This window comes from Somniosus microcephalus, unplaced genomic scaffold, assembly GCF_052327205.1.
Source record: "Somniosus microcephalus isolate GS21.2 unplaced genomic scaffold, FLI_Smic_1.0 unresolved_chr3, whole genome shotgun sequence".
In the NCBI taxonomy this organism is placed as follows: Eukaryota; Metazoa; Chordata; class Chondrichthyes; order Squaliformes; family Somniosidae; genus Somniosus; species Somniosus microcephalus.
In genome coordinates this window covers 7,623,095-7,635,575 of record NW_028225181.1, presented here as the reverse complement: position 1 = coordinate 7,635,575, position 12,481 = coordinate 7,623,095, and positions in this window count along the sequence as shown.

The following is a 12,481-nucleotide window of genomic DNA, read 5'->3' as shown; positions in this document are numbered from 1 at the left end:
GCTCCCACCTCAGCTCAGGAATTTCACAACCAACGACACCTAGATTACACTGCCCCCACCTCAGCTCAGGACTTTCACAACCAGTTACACCTAGATTACACTGCTCCCACCTCAGCTCAGGAATTTCACAACCAGGGACACCTAGATTACACTGCTCCCGCCTCAGCTCAGGAATTTCACAACCAGCGACACCTAGAATACACTGCCCCCACCTCAGCTCAGGAATTTCACAACCAGCGACACCTAGATTACACTGCTCCTGCCTCAGCTCAGGAATTTCACAACCAGCGACACCTAGATTACACTGCTCCCGCCTCAGCTCAGGAATTTCACAACCAGGGACACCTAGATTACACTGCTCCCGCCTCAGCTCAGGAATTTCACAACCAGCGACACCTAGATTACACTGCTCCCGCCTCAGCTCAGGACTTTCACAACCAGCGACACCTAGATTACACTGCCCCCACCTCAGCTCAGGAATTTCACAACCAGGGACACCTAGATTACACTGCTCCCGCCTCAGCTCAGGAATTTCACAACCAGCGACACCTAGATTACACTGCTCCCGCCGCAGCTCAGGAATTTCACAACCAACGACACCTAGATTACACTGCTCCCGCCGCAGCTCAGGAATTTCACAACCAACGACACCTAGATTACACTGCTCCCACCTCAGCTCAGGAATTTCACAACCAGTTACACCTAGATTACACTGCTCCCACCTCAGCTCAGGAATTTCACAACCAGGGACACCTTTATTACACTGCTCCTTCCTCAGCTCAGGAATTTCACAACCAGGGACACCTAGATTACACTGCACCCACCTCAGCTCAGGAATTTCACAACCAGGGACACCTAGATTACACTGCACCCGCCTCAGCTCAGGACTTTCACAACCAGTGACACCTAGATTACACTGCTCCCATCAAAATCCTGAAAATTCAATCGCTGGGCCTTATTGATTACGCGGCTCCCACCTCAGCTCAGGAATTTCATATCCAGGGACCCCTAAATTACACTGTGCCAACCTAATCCAAGAATTCTATTCCCAGGGCCACCGAGATTACACTGCCCCTCCCTCAGTGCAGCACTTTAATTCCCAGGGCAGGCAAGATTATAATGGCCCGGCCTCAGTCCAGGAATTTAATTCCCTGGACCACCTAGATTAGCTTGCTTATGCCTCAGTCCAAGTATTTCCTTCCAGGGAGGCCAAAGTTAGTCTGCACCTGATTCTGACTAGGATTTTCAGTCCATGACCGCCTGGATTTCACTTCCCCCGCCTCAATCAGGGAATTAATTGCACGGCCACCAAGATTACACTGCTCCCGCCTCAGTTCAGGAATTACATCCCTACGGCAGACCAGTTTACCTAGCTCCAGTCTCAAAACGGGAATATCATTCCCTTGGCAGGCAAGATTACACTGCTCATGCCTCAGTCCAGGAAATGCAATTCTAGGGTCGACCATATTATACTGTTATTGCTTCAGTCAAACAATGTAATGCCCAGGGTTGCCAATGTTACACTGCTCCCACCTCAGTCCAGGAATTGCAGTCTGAGGACCCCGTGTATTACACTGCTCCCACCTTAGCCAGGAATTGCTGTCTGAGGACCCCGTGTATTACACTGCTCCCGCCTCAGCCAGGAATTGCAGTCTGAGGACCGCGTGTATTACACTGCTCCCGCCTCAGTCTAGGAATTGCAGTCTGAGGACCGAGTGTATTACACTGCTCCCGCCTCAGTCCAGGAATTGCAGTCTGAGGACCGAGTGTATTACACTGCTCCCGCCTCAGTCCAGGAATTGCAGTCTGAGGACACTGTGTATTACACTGCTCCTACCTCAGTCCAAGAATTGCAGTCTGAGGACCCCGTGTATTACACTGCTCCCGCCTCAGTCCAGGAATTGCAGTCTGAGGACCCCGTGTATTACACTGCTCCTGCCTCATTCCAGGAATTGCAGTCTGAGGACCGCGTGTATTACACTGCTCCTGCCTCAGTCCAGGAATTGCAGTCTGAGGACCCCGTGTATTACACTGCTCCCGCCTCAGTCCAGGAATTGCAGTCTGAGGACCGCGTGTATTACACTGCTCCCGCCTCGGTCCAGGAATTGCAGTCTGAGGACCTTGGGAAATACAGTGCTCCCGCCTCTGTCCAGGAATTGCAGTCTGAGGACCCCGTGTATTACACTGCTCCCGCCTCAGTCCAGGAATTGCAGTCTGAGGACCCCGTGTATTACACTGCTCCCGCCTCAGTCCAGGAATTGCAGTCTGAGGAGCGTGTGTATTACACTGCTCCCGCCTCAGTCCAGGAATTGCAGTCTGAGGACCCCGTGTATTACACTGCTCCCACCTCAGTCCAGGAATTGCAGTCTGAGGACCACGTGTATTAAACTGCTCCTGCCTCAGTCCAGGAATTGCAGTCTGAGGACCCCGTGTATTACACTGCTCCCGCCTCAGTCCAGGAATTGCAGTCTGAGGACCGCGTGTATTACACTGCTCCTGCCTCAGTCCAGGAATTGCAGTCTGAGGACCCCGTGTATTACACTGCTCCCGCCTCAGTCCAGGAATTGCAGTCTGAGAACCCCGTGTATTACACTGCTCCCACCTCAGCCAGGAATTGCAGTCTGAGGACCCCGTGTATTACACTGCTACCGCCTCAGTCCAGGAATTGCAGTCTCAGGACCGTGTGTATTACACTGCTCCCACCTAAGTCCAGGAATTGCAGTCTGAGGAACGCGTGTATTACACTGCTCCCGCCTCAGTCCAGGAATTGCAGTCTGAGGACCCCGTCTATTACACTGCTCCCGCCTCAGTCCAGGAATTGCAGTCTGAGGACCCTGTGTATTACACTGCTCCCGCTTCAGTCCAGGAATTGCAGTCTGAGGACCCCGTGTATTACACTGCTCCCGCCTCAGTCCAGGAATTGCAGTCTGAGGACCCCGTGTATTACACTGCTCCCACCTCAGTCCAGGAATTGCAGTCTGCGGACCACGTGTATTACACTGCTCCCGCCTCAGTCCAGGAATTGCAGTCATAGGACCGCGTGTATTACACTGCTCCCGCCTCAGTCCAGGAATTGCAGTCTGAGGACCCCGTGTATTACACTGCTCCCGCCTCAGTCCAGGAATTGCAGTCTGAGGACCCCGTGTATTACACTGCTCCCACCTCAGTCCAGGAATTGAAGTCTGAGGACCGTGGGAATTACAGTGCTCCCGCCTCAGTCCAGGAATTGCAGTCTGAGGACCGCGTGTATTACACTGCACCCGCCTCAGTCCAGAAATTGCAGTCTGAGGACCCCGTGTATTACACTGCTCCCACCTCAGTCCAGGAATTTCAGTCTGAGGACCCCGTGTATTACACTGCTCCCGCCTCAGTCCAGGAATTGCATTCTGAGGACCCCGTGTATTACACTGCTCCCGCCTCAGTCCAGGAATTGCAGTCTGAGGACCCCGTGTATTACACTGCTCCCGCCTCAGTCCGGGAATTTCAGTCTGAGGACCCCGTGTATTACACTGCTCCCGCCTCAGTCCAGGAATTGCAGCCTGATGACCCCGTGCATTACACTGCTCCCGCCTCAGTCCAGGAATTGCAGTCTAAGAACCCGTGTATTACACTGCTCCTGCCTCAGTCCAGGAATTGCAGTCTGTGGACCCCGTGTATTACACTGCTCCCACCTCAGTCCAGGAATTGCAGTCTGAGGACCGCGTGTATTACACTGCTCCCGCCTCAGTCCAGGAATTGCAGTCTGAGGACCCCGTGTATTACATTGCTCCCGCCTCAGTCCAGGAATTGCAGTCTGAGGACCGCGTGTATTACACTGCTCCCACCTCAGTCCAGGAATTGCAATCTGTGGACCCCGTGTATTACACTGCTCCCGCCTCAGTCCAGGAATTGCAGTCTGAGGACCGCGTGTATTACACTGCTCCCGCCTCAGTACAGGAATTGCAGTCTGATGACCCCGTGTATTACACTGCTCCCACCTCAGTCCAGGAATTGCAGTCTGTGGACCCCGTGTATTACACTGCTCCCGCCTCAGTCCAGGAATTGCAGTCTGAGGACCCCGTGTATTACACTGCTCCCGCCTCAGTCCAGGAATTGCAGTCTGTGGACCCCGTGTATTAAACTGCTCCCGCCTCAGTTCAGGAATTGCAGTGTGAGGACCGCGTGTATTACACTGCTCCCGCCTCAGCCCAGGAATTGCAGACTGAGGACCCCGTGTATTACACTGCTCCCACCTCAGTCCAGGAATTGCAATCTGAGGACCGCGTGTATTACACTGCTCCCGCCTCAGTCCAGCAATTGCAGCCTGAGGACCCCGTGTATTACACTGCTCCCGCCTCATTCCAGGAATTGCAGTCTGAGGACCGCGTGTATCACACTGCTCCCACCTCAGTCCAGGAATTGCAGCCTGAGGGCCCCGTGTATTACACTGCTCCCGCATCAGTCCATGAATTGCAGTCTGAGGACCCCGTGTATTACACTGCTCCCACCTCAGTCCAGGAATTGCAGTGTGAGGACCCCGTGTATTACACTGCTCCCGCCTCAGTCCAGGAATTGCAGCCTGAGGACCCCGTGTATTACACTGCTCCCGCCTCAGTCCAGGAATTGCAGTCTCAGGACCCCGTGTATTACACTGCTCCCGCCTCAGTCCAGGAATTGCAGTCTGTGGACCCCGTGTATTACACTGCTCCCACCTCAGTCCAGGAATTGCAGTCTGAGGACCGCGTGTATTACACTGCTCCCGCCTCTGTCCAGGAATTGCAGTCTGAGGACCCCGTGTATTACATTGCTTCCGCCTCATTCCAGGAATTGCAGTCTGAGGACCGCGTGTATTACACTGCTCCCACCTCAGTCCAGGAATTGCAATCTGTGGACCCCGTGTATTACACTGCTCCTGCCTCAGTCCAGGAATTGCAGTCTGAGGACCGCGTGTATTACACTGCTCCCGCCTCAGTACAGGAATTGCAGTCTGATGACCCCGTGTATTACACTGCTCCCGCCTCAGTCCAGGAATTGCAGTCTGAGGACCCCGTGTATTACACTGCTCCCGCCTCAGTCCAGGAATTGCAGCCTGAGGACCACGTGTATTACACTGCTCCCACCTCAGTCCAGGAATTGCAGTCTGAGGACCCCGTGTATTGCACTGCTCCCGCCTCAGTCCAGGAATTGCAGTCTGAGGACACCGTGTATTAAACTGCTCCCGCCTCAGTTCAGGAATTGCAGTGTGAGGACCGAGTGTATTACACTGCTCCCGCCTCAGTCCAGGAATTGCAGTCTGAGGACCCCGTGTATTACACTGCTCCCGCCTCAGTCCAGGAATTGCAGTCTGAGGACCCCGTGTATTACACTGCTCCCGCCTCAGTCCAGGAATTGCAGTCTGAGGACCCCGTGTATTACACTGCTCCCGCCTCAGTCCAGGAATTGCAGTCTGAGGACCCCGTGTATTACACTGCTCCCACCTCAGTCCAGGAATTGCAGTCTGAGGACCGCGTGTATTACACTGCTCCCGCCTCAGTCCAGGAATTGCAGCCTGAGGACCCCGTGTATTACACTGCTCCCGCCTCAGTCCAGGAATTGCTGTCTGAGGACCCCGTGTATTACACTGCTCCCGCATCAGTCCATGAATTGCAGTCTGAGGACCCCGTGTTTTACACTGCTCCCGCCTCAGTCCAGGAATTGCAGTCTGAGGACCCCGTGTATTACACTGCTCCCGCATCAGTCCATGAATTGCAGTCTGAGGACCCCGTGGATTACACTGCTCCCGCCTCAGTCCAGGAATTGCAGTCTGAGGACCCCGTGTATTACACTGCTCCCGCGTCTGTCCGGGAATTTCAGTCTGAGGACTGTGTGTATTACATTGCTCCCGCCTCAGTCCAGGAATTGCAGTCTGAGGACCGTGTGTATTACACTGTTCCCGCCTCAGTCCAGGAATTGCAGGCTGAGGACACCATGTATTATACTGCTACCACCTCAGTCCAGGAATTGCAGTCTGAGGACCGCGTGTAGTACACTGCTCCCGCCTCAGTCCAGGAATTGCAGTCTGAGGACCGCGTGTATTACACTGCTCCCGCCTCAGTCCAGTAATTGCAGTCTGAGGACCCCGTGTATTACCCTGCTCCCGCATCAGTCCAGGAATTGCAGTCTGAGGACCGTGTGTATTACAATGCTCCCGCCTGAGTCCAGGAATTGCAGTCTGAGGACCCCGTGTATTACACAGCTCCCGCCTCAGTCCAGGAATTGCAGTCTGAGGACCGTGTGTATTACACTGCTCCCATCTCAGTCCAGGAATTGCAGTCTGAGGGCCCCGTGTATTACACTGCTCCCGCCTCAGTCCAGGAATTGCAGTCTGAGGACCGTGTGTATTACACAGCTCCCGCCTCAGTCCAGGAATTGCAGTCTGAGGACCGCGTGTATTACACTGCTCCCGCCTCAGTCCAGGAATTGCAGTCTGAGGACCGCATGTATTACACTGCTCCTGCCTCAGTCCAGGAATTGCAGTCTGAGGACCCCGTGTATTACACTGCTCCCGCCTCAGTCCAGGAATTGCAGTCTGAGGACCCCGTGTATTACACTGCTCCCACCTCAGTCCAGGAATTGCAGTCTGAGGACCGCGTGTATTACACTGCTCCTGCCTCAGTCCAGGAATTGCAGTCTGAGGACCCCGTGTATTACACTGCTCCCGCCTCAGTCCAGGAATCGCAGTCTGAGGACCCCGTGTATTACACTGCTCCCGCCTCAGTCCAGGAATTGCAGTCTGAGGACCCCGTGTATTACACTGCTCCCGCCTCAGTCCAGGAATTGCAGTCTGAGGACCCCGTGTATTACATTACTCCCGCCTCAGTCCAGGAATTGCAGTCTGAGGACCCCGTGTATTACACTGCTCCCGCCTCAGTCCAGGAATTGCAGTCTGAGGACCGCGTGTATTACACTGCTCCCACCTCAGTCCAGGAATTGCGATCTGTGGACCCTGTGTATTACACTGCTCCCGCCTCAGTCCAGGAATTGCAGTCTGAGGACCGCGTGTATTACACTGCTCCCGCCTCAGTACAGGAATTGCAGTCTGATGACCCCGTGTATTACACTGCTCCCGCCTCAGTCCAGGAATTGCAGTGTGTGGACCGCGTGTATTACACTGCTCCCGCCTCAGTCCAGGATTGCAGTCTGAGGACCCCGTGTATTACACTGCTCCCACCTCAGTCCAGGAATTGCAGTCTGAGGACCGCGTGTATTACACTGCTCCCGCCTCAGTCCAGGAATTGCAGTCTGAGGACCCCGTGTATTACATTGCTCCCGCCTCAGTCCAGGAATTGCAGTCTGAGGACCGCGTGTATTACACTGCTCCCACCTCAGTCCAGGAATTGCAATCTGTGGACCCCGTGTATTACACTGCTCCTGCCTCAGTCCAGGAATTGCAGTCTGAGGACCGCGTGTATTACACTGCTCCCGCCTCAGTACAGGAATTGCAGTCTGATGACCCCGTGTATTACACTGCTCCCGCCTCAGTCCAGGAATTGCAGTCTGAGGACCCCGTGTATTACACTGCTCCCGCCTCAGTCCAGGAATTGCAGCCTGAGGACCACGTGTATTACACTGCTCCCACCTCAGTCCAGGAATTGCAGTCTGAGGACCCCGTGTATTGCACTGCTCCCGCCTCAGTCCAGGAATTGCAGTCTGAGGACCCCGTGTATTAAACTGCTCCCGCCTCAGTTCAGGAATTGCAGTGTGAGGACCGCGTGTATTACACTGCTCCCGCCTCAGTCCAGGAATTGCAGTCTGAGGACCCCGTGTATTACACTGCTCCCACCTCAGTCCAGGAATTGCAGCCTGAGGACCCCGTGTATTACACTGCTCCCGCCTCAGTCCAGGAATTGCTGTCTGAGGACCCCGTGTATTACACTGCTCCCGCCTCAGTCCAGGAATTGCAGTCTGAGGACCCCGTGTATTACACTGCTCCCGCATCAGTCCATGAATTGCAGTCTGAGGACCGTGTGTATTACACTGCTCCCGCCTCAGTCCAGGAATTGCAGCCTGAGGACCGCGTGTTTTACACTGCTCCCGCCTCAGTCCAGGAATTGCAGTCTGAGGACCCCGTGTATTACACTGCTCCCGCATCAGTCCATGAATTGCAGTCTGAGGACCCCGTGGATTACACTGCTCCCGCCTCAGTCCAGGAATTGCAGTCTGAGGACCCCGTGTATTACACTGCTCCCGCGTCAGTCCGGGAATTTCAGTCTGAGGACTGTGTGTATTACATTGCTCCCGCCTCAGTCCAGGAATTGCAGTCTGAGGACCGTGTGTATTACACTGTTCCCGCCTCAGTCCAGGAATTGCAGGCTGAGGACACCATGTATTATACTGCTACCACCTCAGTCCAGGAATTGCAGTCTGAGGACCGCGTGTTTTACACTGCTCCCGCCTCAGTCCAGTAATTGCAGTCTGAGGACCCCGTGTATTACCCTGCTCCCGCATCAGTCCAGGAATTGCAGTCTGAGGACCGTGTGTATTACAATGCTCCCGCCTGAGTCCAGGAATTGCAGTCTGAGGACCCTGTGTATTACACAGCTCCCGCCTCAGTCCAGGAATTGCAGTCTGAGGACCGTGTGTATTACACTGCTCCCATCTCAGTCCAGGAATTGCAGTCTGAGGACCGCGTGTATTACACTGCTCCCGCCTCAGTCCAGGAATTGCAGTCTGAGGACCGCATGTATTACACTGCTCCCGCCTCAGTCCAGGAATTGCAGTCTGAGGACCCCGTGTATTACACTGCTCCTGCCTCAGTCCAGGAATTGCAGTCTGAGGACCCCGTGTATTACACTGCTCCCGCCTCAGTCCAGGAATTGCAGTCTGATGACCCCGTGTATTACACTGCTCCCACCTCAGTCCAGGAATTGCAGTCTGAGGACCGCGTGTATTACACTGCTCCTGCCTCAGTCCAGGAATTGCAGTCTGAGGACCCCGTGTATTACACTGCTCCCGCCTCAGTCCAGGAATTGCAGTCTGAGGACCCCGTGTATTACACTGCTCCTGCCTCAGTCCAGGAATTGCAGTCTGAGGACCCCGTGTATTACACTGCTCCCGCCTCAGTCCAGGAATTGCAGTCTGAGGACCGCGTGTATTACACTGCTCCCACCTCAGTCCAGGAATTGCGATCTGTGGACCCCGTGTATTACACTGCTCCCGCCTCAGTCCAGGAATTGCAGTCTGAGGACCGCGTGTATTACACTGCTCCCGCCTCAGTACAGGAATTGCAGTCTGATGACCCCGTGTATTACACTGCTCCCGCCTCAGTCCAGGAATTGCAGTGTGAGGACCGCGTGTATTACACTGCTCCCGCCTTAGTCCAGGAATTGCAGTCTGAGGACCCCGTGTATTACACTGCTCCCACCTCAGTCCAGGAATTGCAGTCTGAGGACCGCGTGTATTACACTGCTCCCACCTCAGTCCAGGAATTGCAGCCTGAGGACCCCGTGTATTACACTGCTCCCGCCTCAGTCCAGGAATTGCAGTCTGAGGACCCCGTGTATTACACTGCTCCCGCATCAGTCCATGAATTGCAGTCTGAGGACCCCGTGTATTACACTGCTCCTGCCTCAGTCGAGGAATTGCAGTCTGAGGACCCCGTGTATTACACTGCTCCCGCGTCAGTCCAGGAATTGCAGTCTGAGGACCCCGTGTATTACACTGCTCCCGCCTCAGTCCAGGAATTGCAGTCTGAGGACCCCGTGTATTACATTGCTCCCGCCTCAGTCCAGGAATTGCAGTCTGAGGACCCCGTGTATTACACTGCTCCCGCCTCAGTCCAGGAATTGCAGTCTGAGGACCCCGTGTATTACACTGCTCCCGCATCAGTCCATGAATTGCAGTCTGAGGACCCCGTGGATTACACTGCTCCCGCCTCAGTCCAGGAATTGCAGTCTGAGGACCCCGTGTATTACACTGCTCCCGCGTCAGTCCGGGAATTTCAGTCTGAGGGCTGTGTGTATTACACTGCTCCCGCCTCAGTCCAGGAATTGCAGTCTGAGGACCCCGTGTATTACATTGCTCCCGCCTCAGTCCAGGAATTGCAGGCTGAGGACACCATGTATTATACTGCTACCACCTCAGTCCAGGAATTGCAGTCTGAGGACCGCGTGTATTACATTGCTACCGCCTCAGTCCAGGAATTGCAGACTGAGGACCCCGTGTATTACACTGCTCCCGCCTCAGTCCAGGAATTGCAGTCTGAGGACCCCGTGTATTACACTGCTCCCGCATCAGTCCAGGAATTGCAGTCTGAGGACCGTGTGTATTACACTGCTCCCGCCTCAGTCCAGGAATTGCAGTCTGAGGACCCCGTGTATTACACTGCTCCCACCTCAGTCCAGGAATTGCAGTCTGAGGACCCCGTGTATTACACAGCTCCTGCCTCAGTCCAGGAATTGCAGTCTGAGGACCGCGTGTATTACACTGCTCCCGCCTCAGTCCAGGAATTGCAGTCTGAGGACCCCGTGTGTTACACTGCTCCCGCCTCAGTCCAGGAATTGCAGTCTGAGGACCCCGTGTATTACACTGCACCCGCCTCAGTCCAGGAATTGCAGTCTGAGGACCGTGTGTATTACACTGCTCCCATCTCAGTCCAGGAATTGCAGTCTGAGGACCATGTGTATTACACTGCTCCCGCCTCAGTCCAGGAATTGCAGTCTGAGGACCGCGTGTATTACACTGCTCCCGCCTCAGTCCAGGAATTGCAGTCTGAGGACCGCGTGTATTACACTGCTCCCGCCTCAGTCCAGGAATTGCAGTCTGAGGACCGCGTGTATTACACTGCTCCCACCTCAGTCCAGGAATTGCAGTCTGAGGACCCCGTGTATTACACTGCTCCCGCCTCAGTCCAGGAATTGCAGTCTGAGGACCCCGTGTATTACGCTGCTCCCGCCTCAGTCCAGGAATTGCAGTCTGAGGACCGCGTGTATTACACTGCTCCCGCCTAAGTCCAGGAATTGCAGTCTGAGGACCCCGTGTATTACACTGCTCCCGCCTCAGTCCAGGAATTGCAGTCTGAGGACCCCGTGTATTACACTGCTCCCGCCTCAGTCCAGGAATTGCAGTCTGAGGACCCCGTGTATTACACTGCTCCCGCCTCAGTCCAGGAATTGCAGTCTGAGGACCCCGTGTATTACACTGCTCCCGCCTCAGTCCAGGAATTACAGTCTGAAGACCCCGTGTATTATACTGCTCCCGCCTCAGTCCAGGAATTGCAGTCTGAGGACCCCGTGTATTACACTGCTCCCACCTCAGTCCAGGAATTGCAGTCTGAGGACCGCGTGTATTACACTGCTCCCGCCTCAGTCCAGGAATTGCAGTCTGAGGACCGCGTGTATTACCCTGCTCCCGCCTCAGTCCAGGAATTGATGTCTGAGGACCCCGTGTATTACACTGCTCCCACCTCAGTCCAGGAATTGCATTCTGAGGACCGCGTGTATTACCCTGCTCCCGCCTCAGTCCAGGAATTGTAGTCTGAGGACCCCGTGTATTACCCTGCTCCCGCCTCAGTCCAAGAATTGCAGTCTGAGGACCCCATGTATTACACTGCTCCCGCCTCAGTCCAGGAATTGCAGTCTGAGGACCCCGTGTATTACACTGCTCCCGCCTCAGTCCAGGAATTGCAGTCTGAGGACCCCGTGTATTACACTGCTCCCGCCTCAGTCCAGGAATTGCAGTTTGAGGACCCCGTGTATTACACTGCTCCCACCTCAATCCAGCAATTGCAGTCTGAGGACCGCGTGTATTACACTGCTCCCGCCTCAGTCCAAGAATTGCAGTCTGAGGACCCCGTGTATTACACTGCTCCCGCCTCAGTCCAGGAATTGCAGTCTGAGGACCCCGTGTGTTACACTGCTCCCGCCTCAGTCCAGGAATTGCAGTCTGAGGACCCCGTGTATTACACTGCTCCCGCCTCAGTCCAGGAATTGCAGTCTGAGGACCCCGTGTATTACACTGCTCCCGCCTCAGTCCAGGAATTGCAGTCTGAGGACCCCGTGTATTACACTGCTCCCGCCTCAGTCCAGGAATTGCAGTCTGAGGACCCCGTGTATTACACTGCTCCCGCCTCAGTCCAGGAATTGCAGTTTGAGGACCCCGTGTATTACACTGCTCCCACCTCAATCCAGCAATTGCAGTCTGAGGACCGCGTGTATTACACTGCTCCCACCTCAGCCAGGAATTTAATCCCGAGTCTCACATAGATTACACTGCTACCGACTCATTCCTGGAATGTAATTCCATGGACGGCCTATTTTTCACTGCTCGCGCCTCAGTCCATGAATACCATTCCCAGGGCCACCTAGATTACATTGCTCCCCACTCACTCCAGCAATTTAATTTCCAGTGCATAGTAGATTTCACTGCTCCCGTCTCATTTCATTAATTTGATCCCTACGGCCGCATCGATTACATTGCTCTCGGCTCAATTCAGGAATTCCACTCCCAGAATCATGGAGATTAC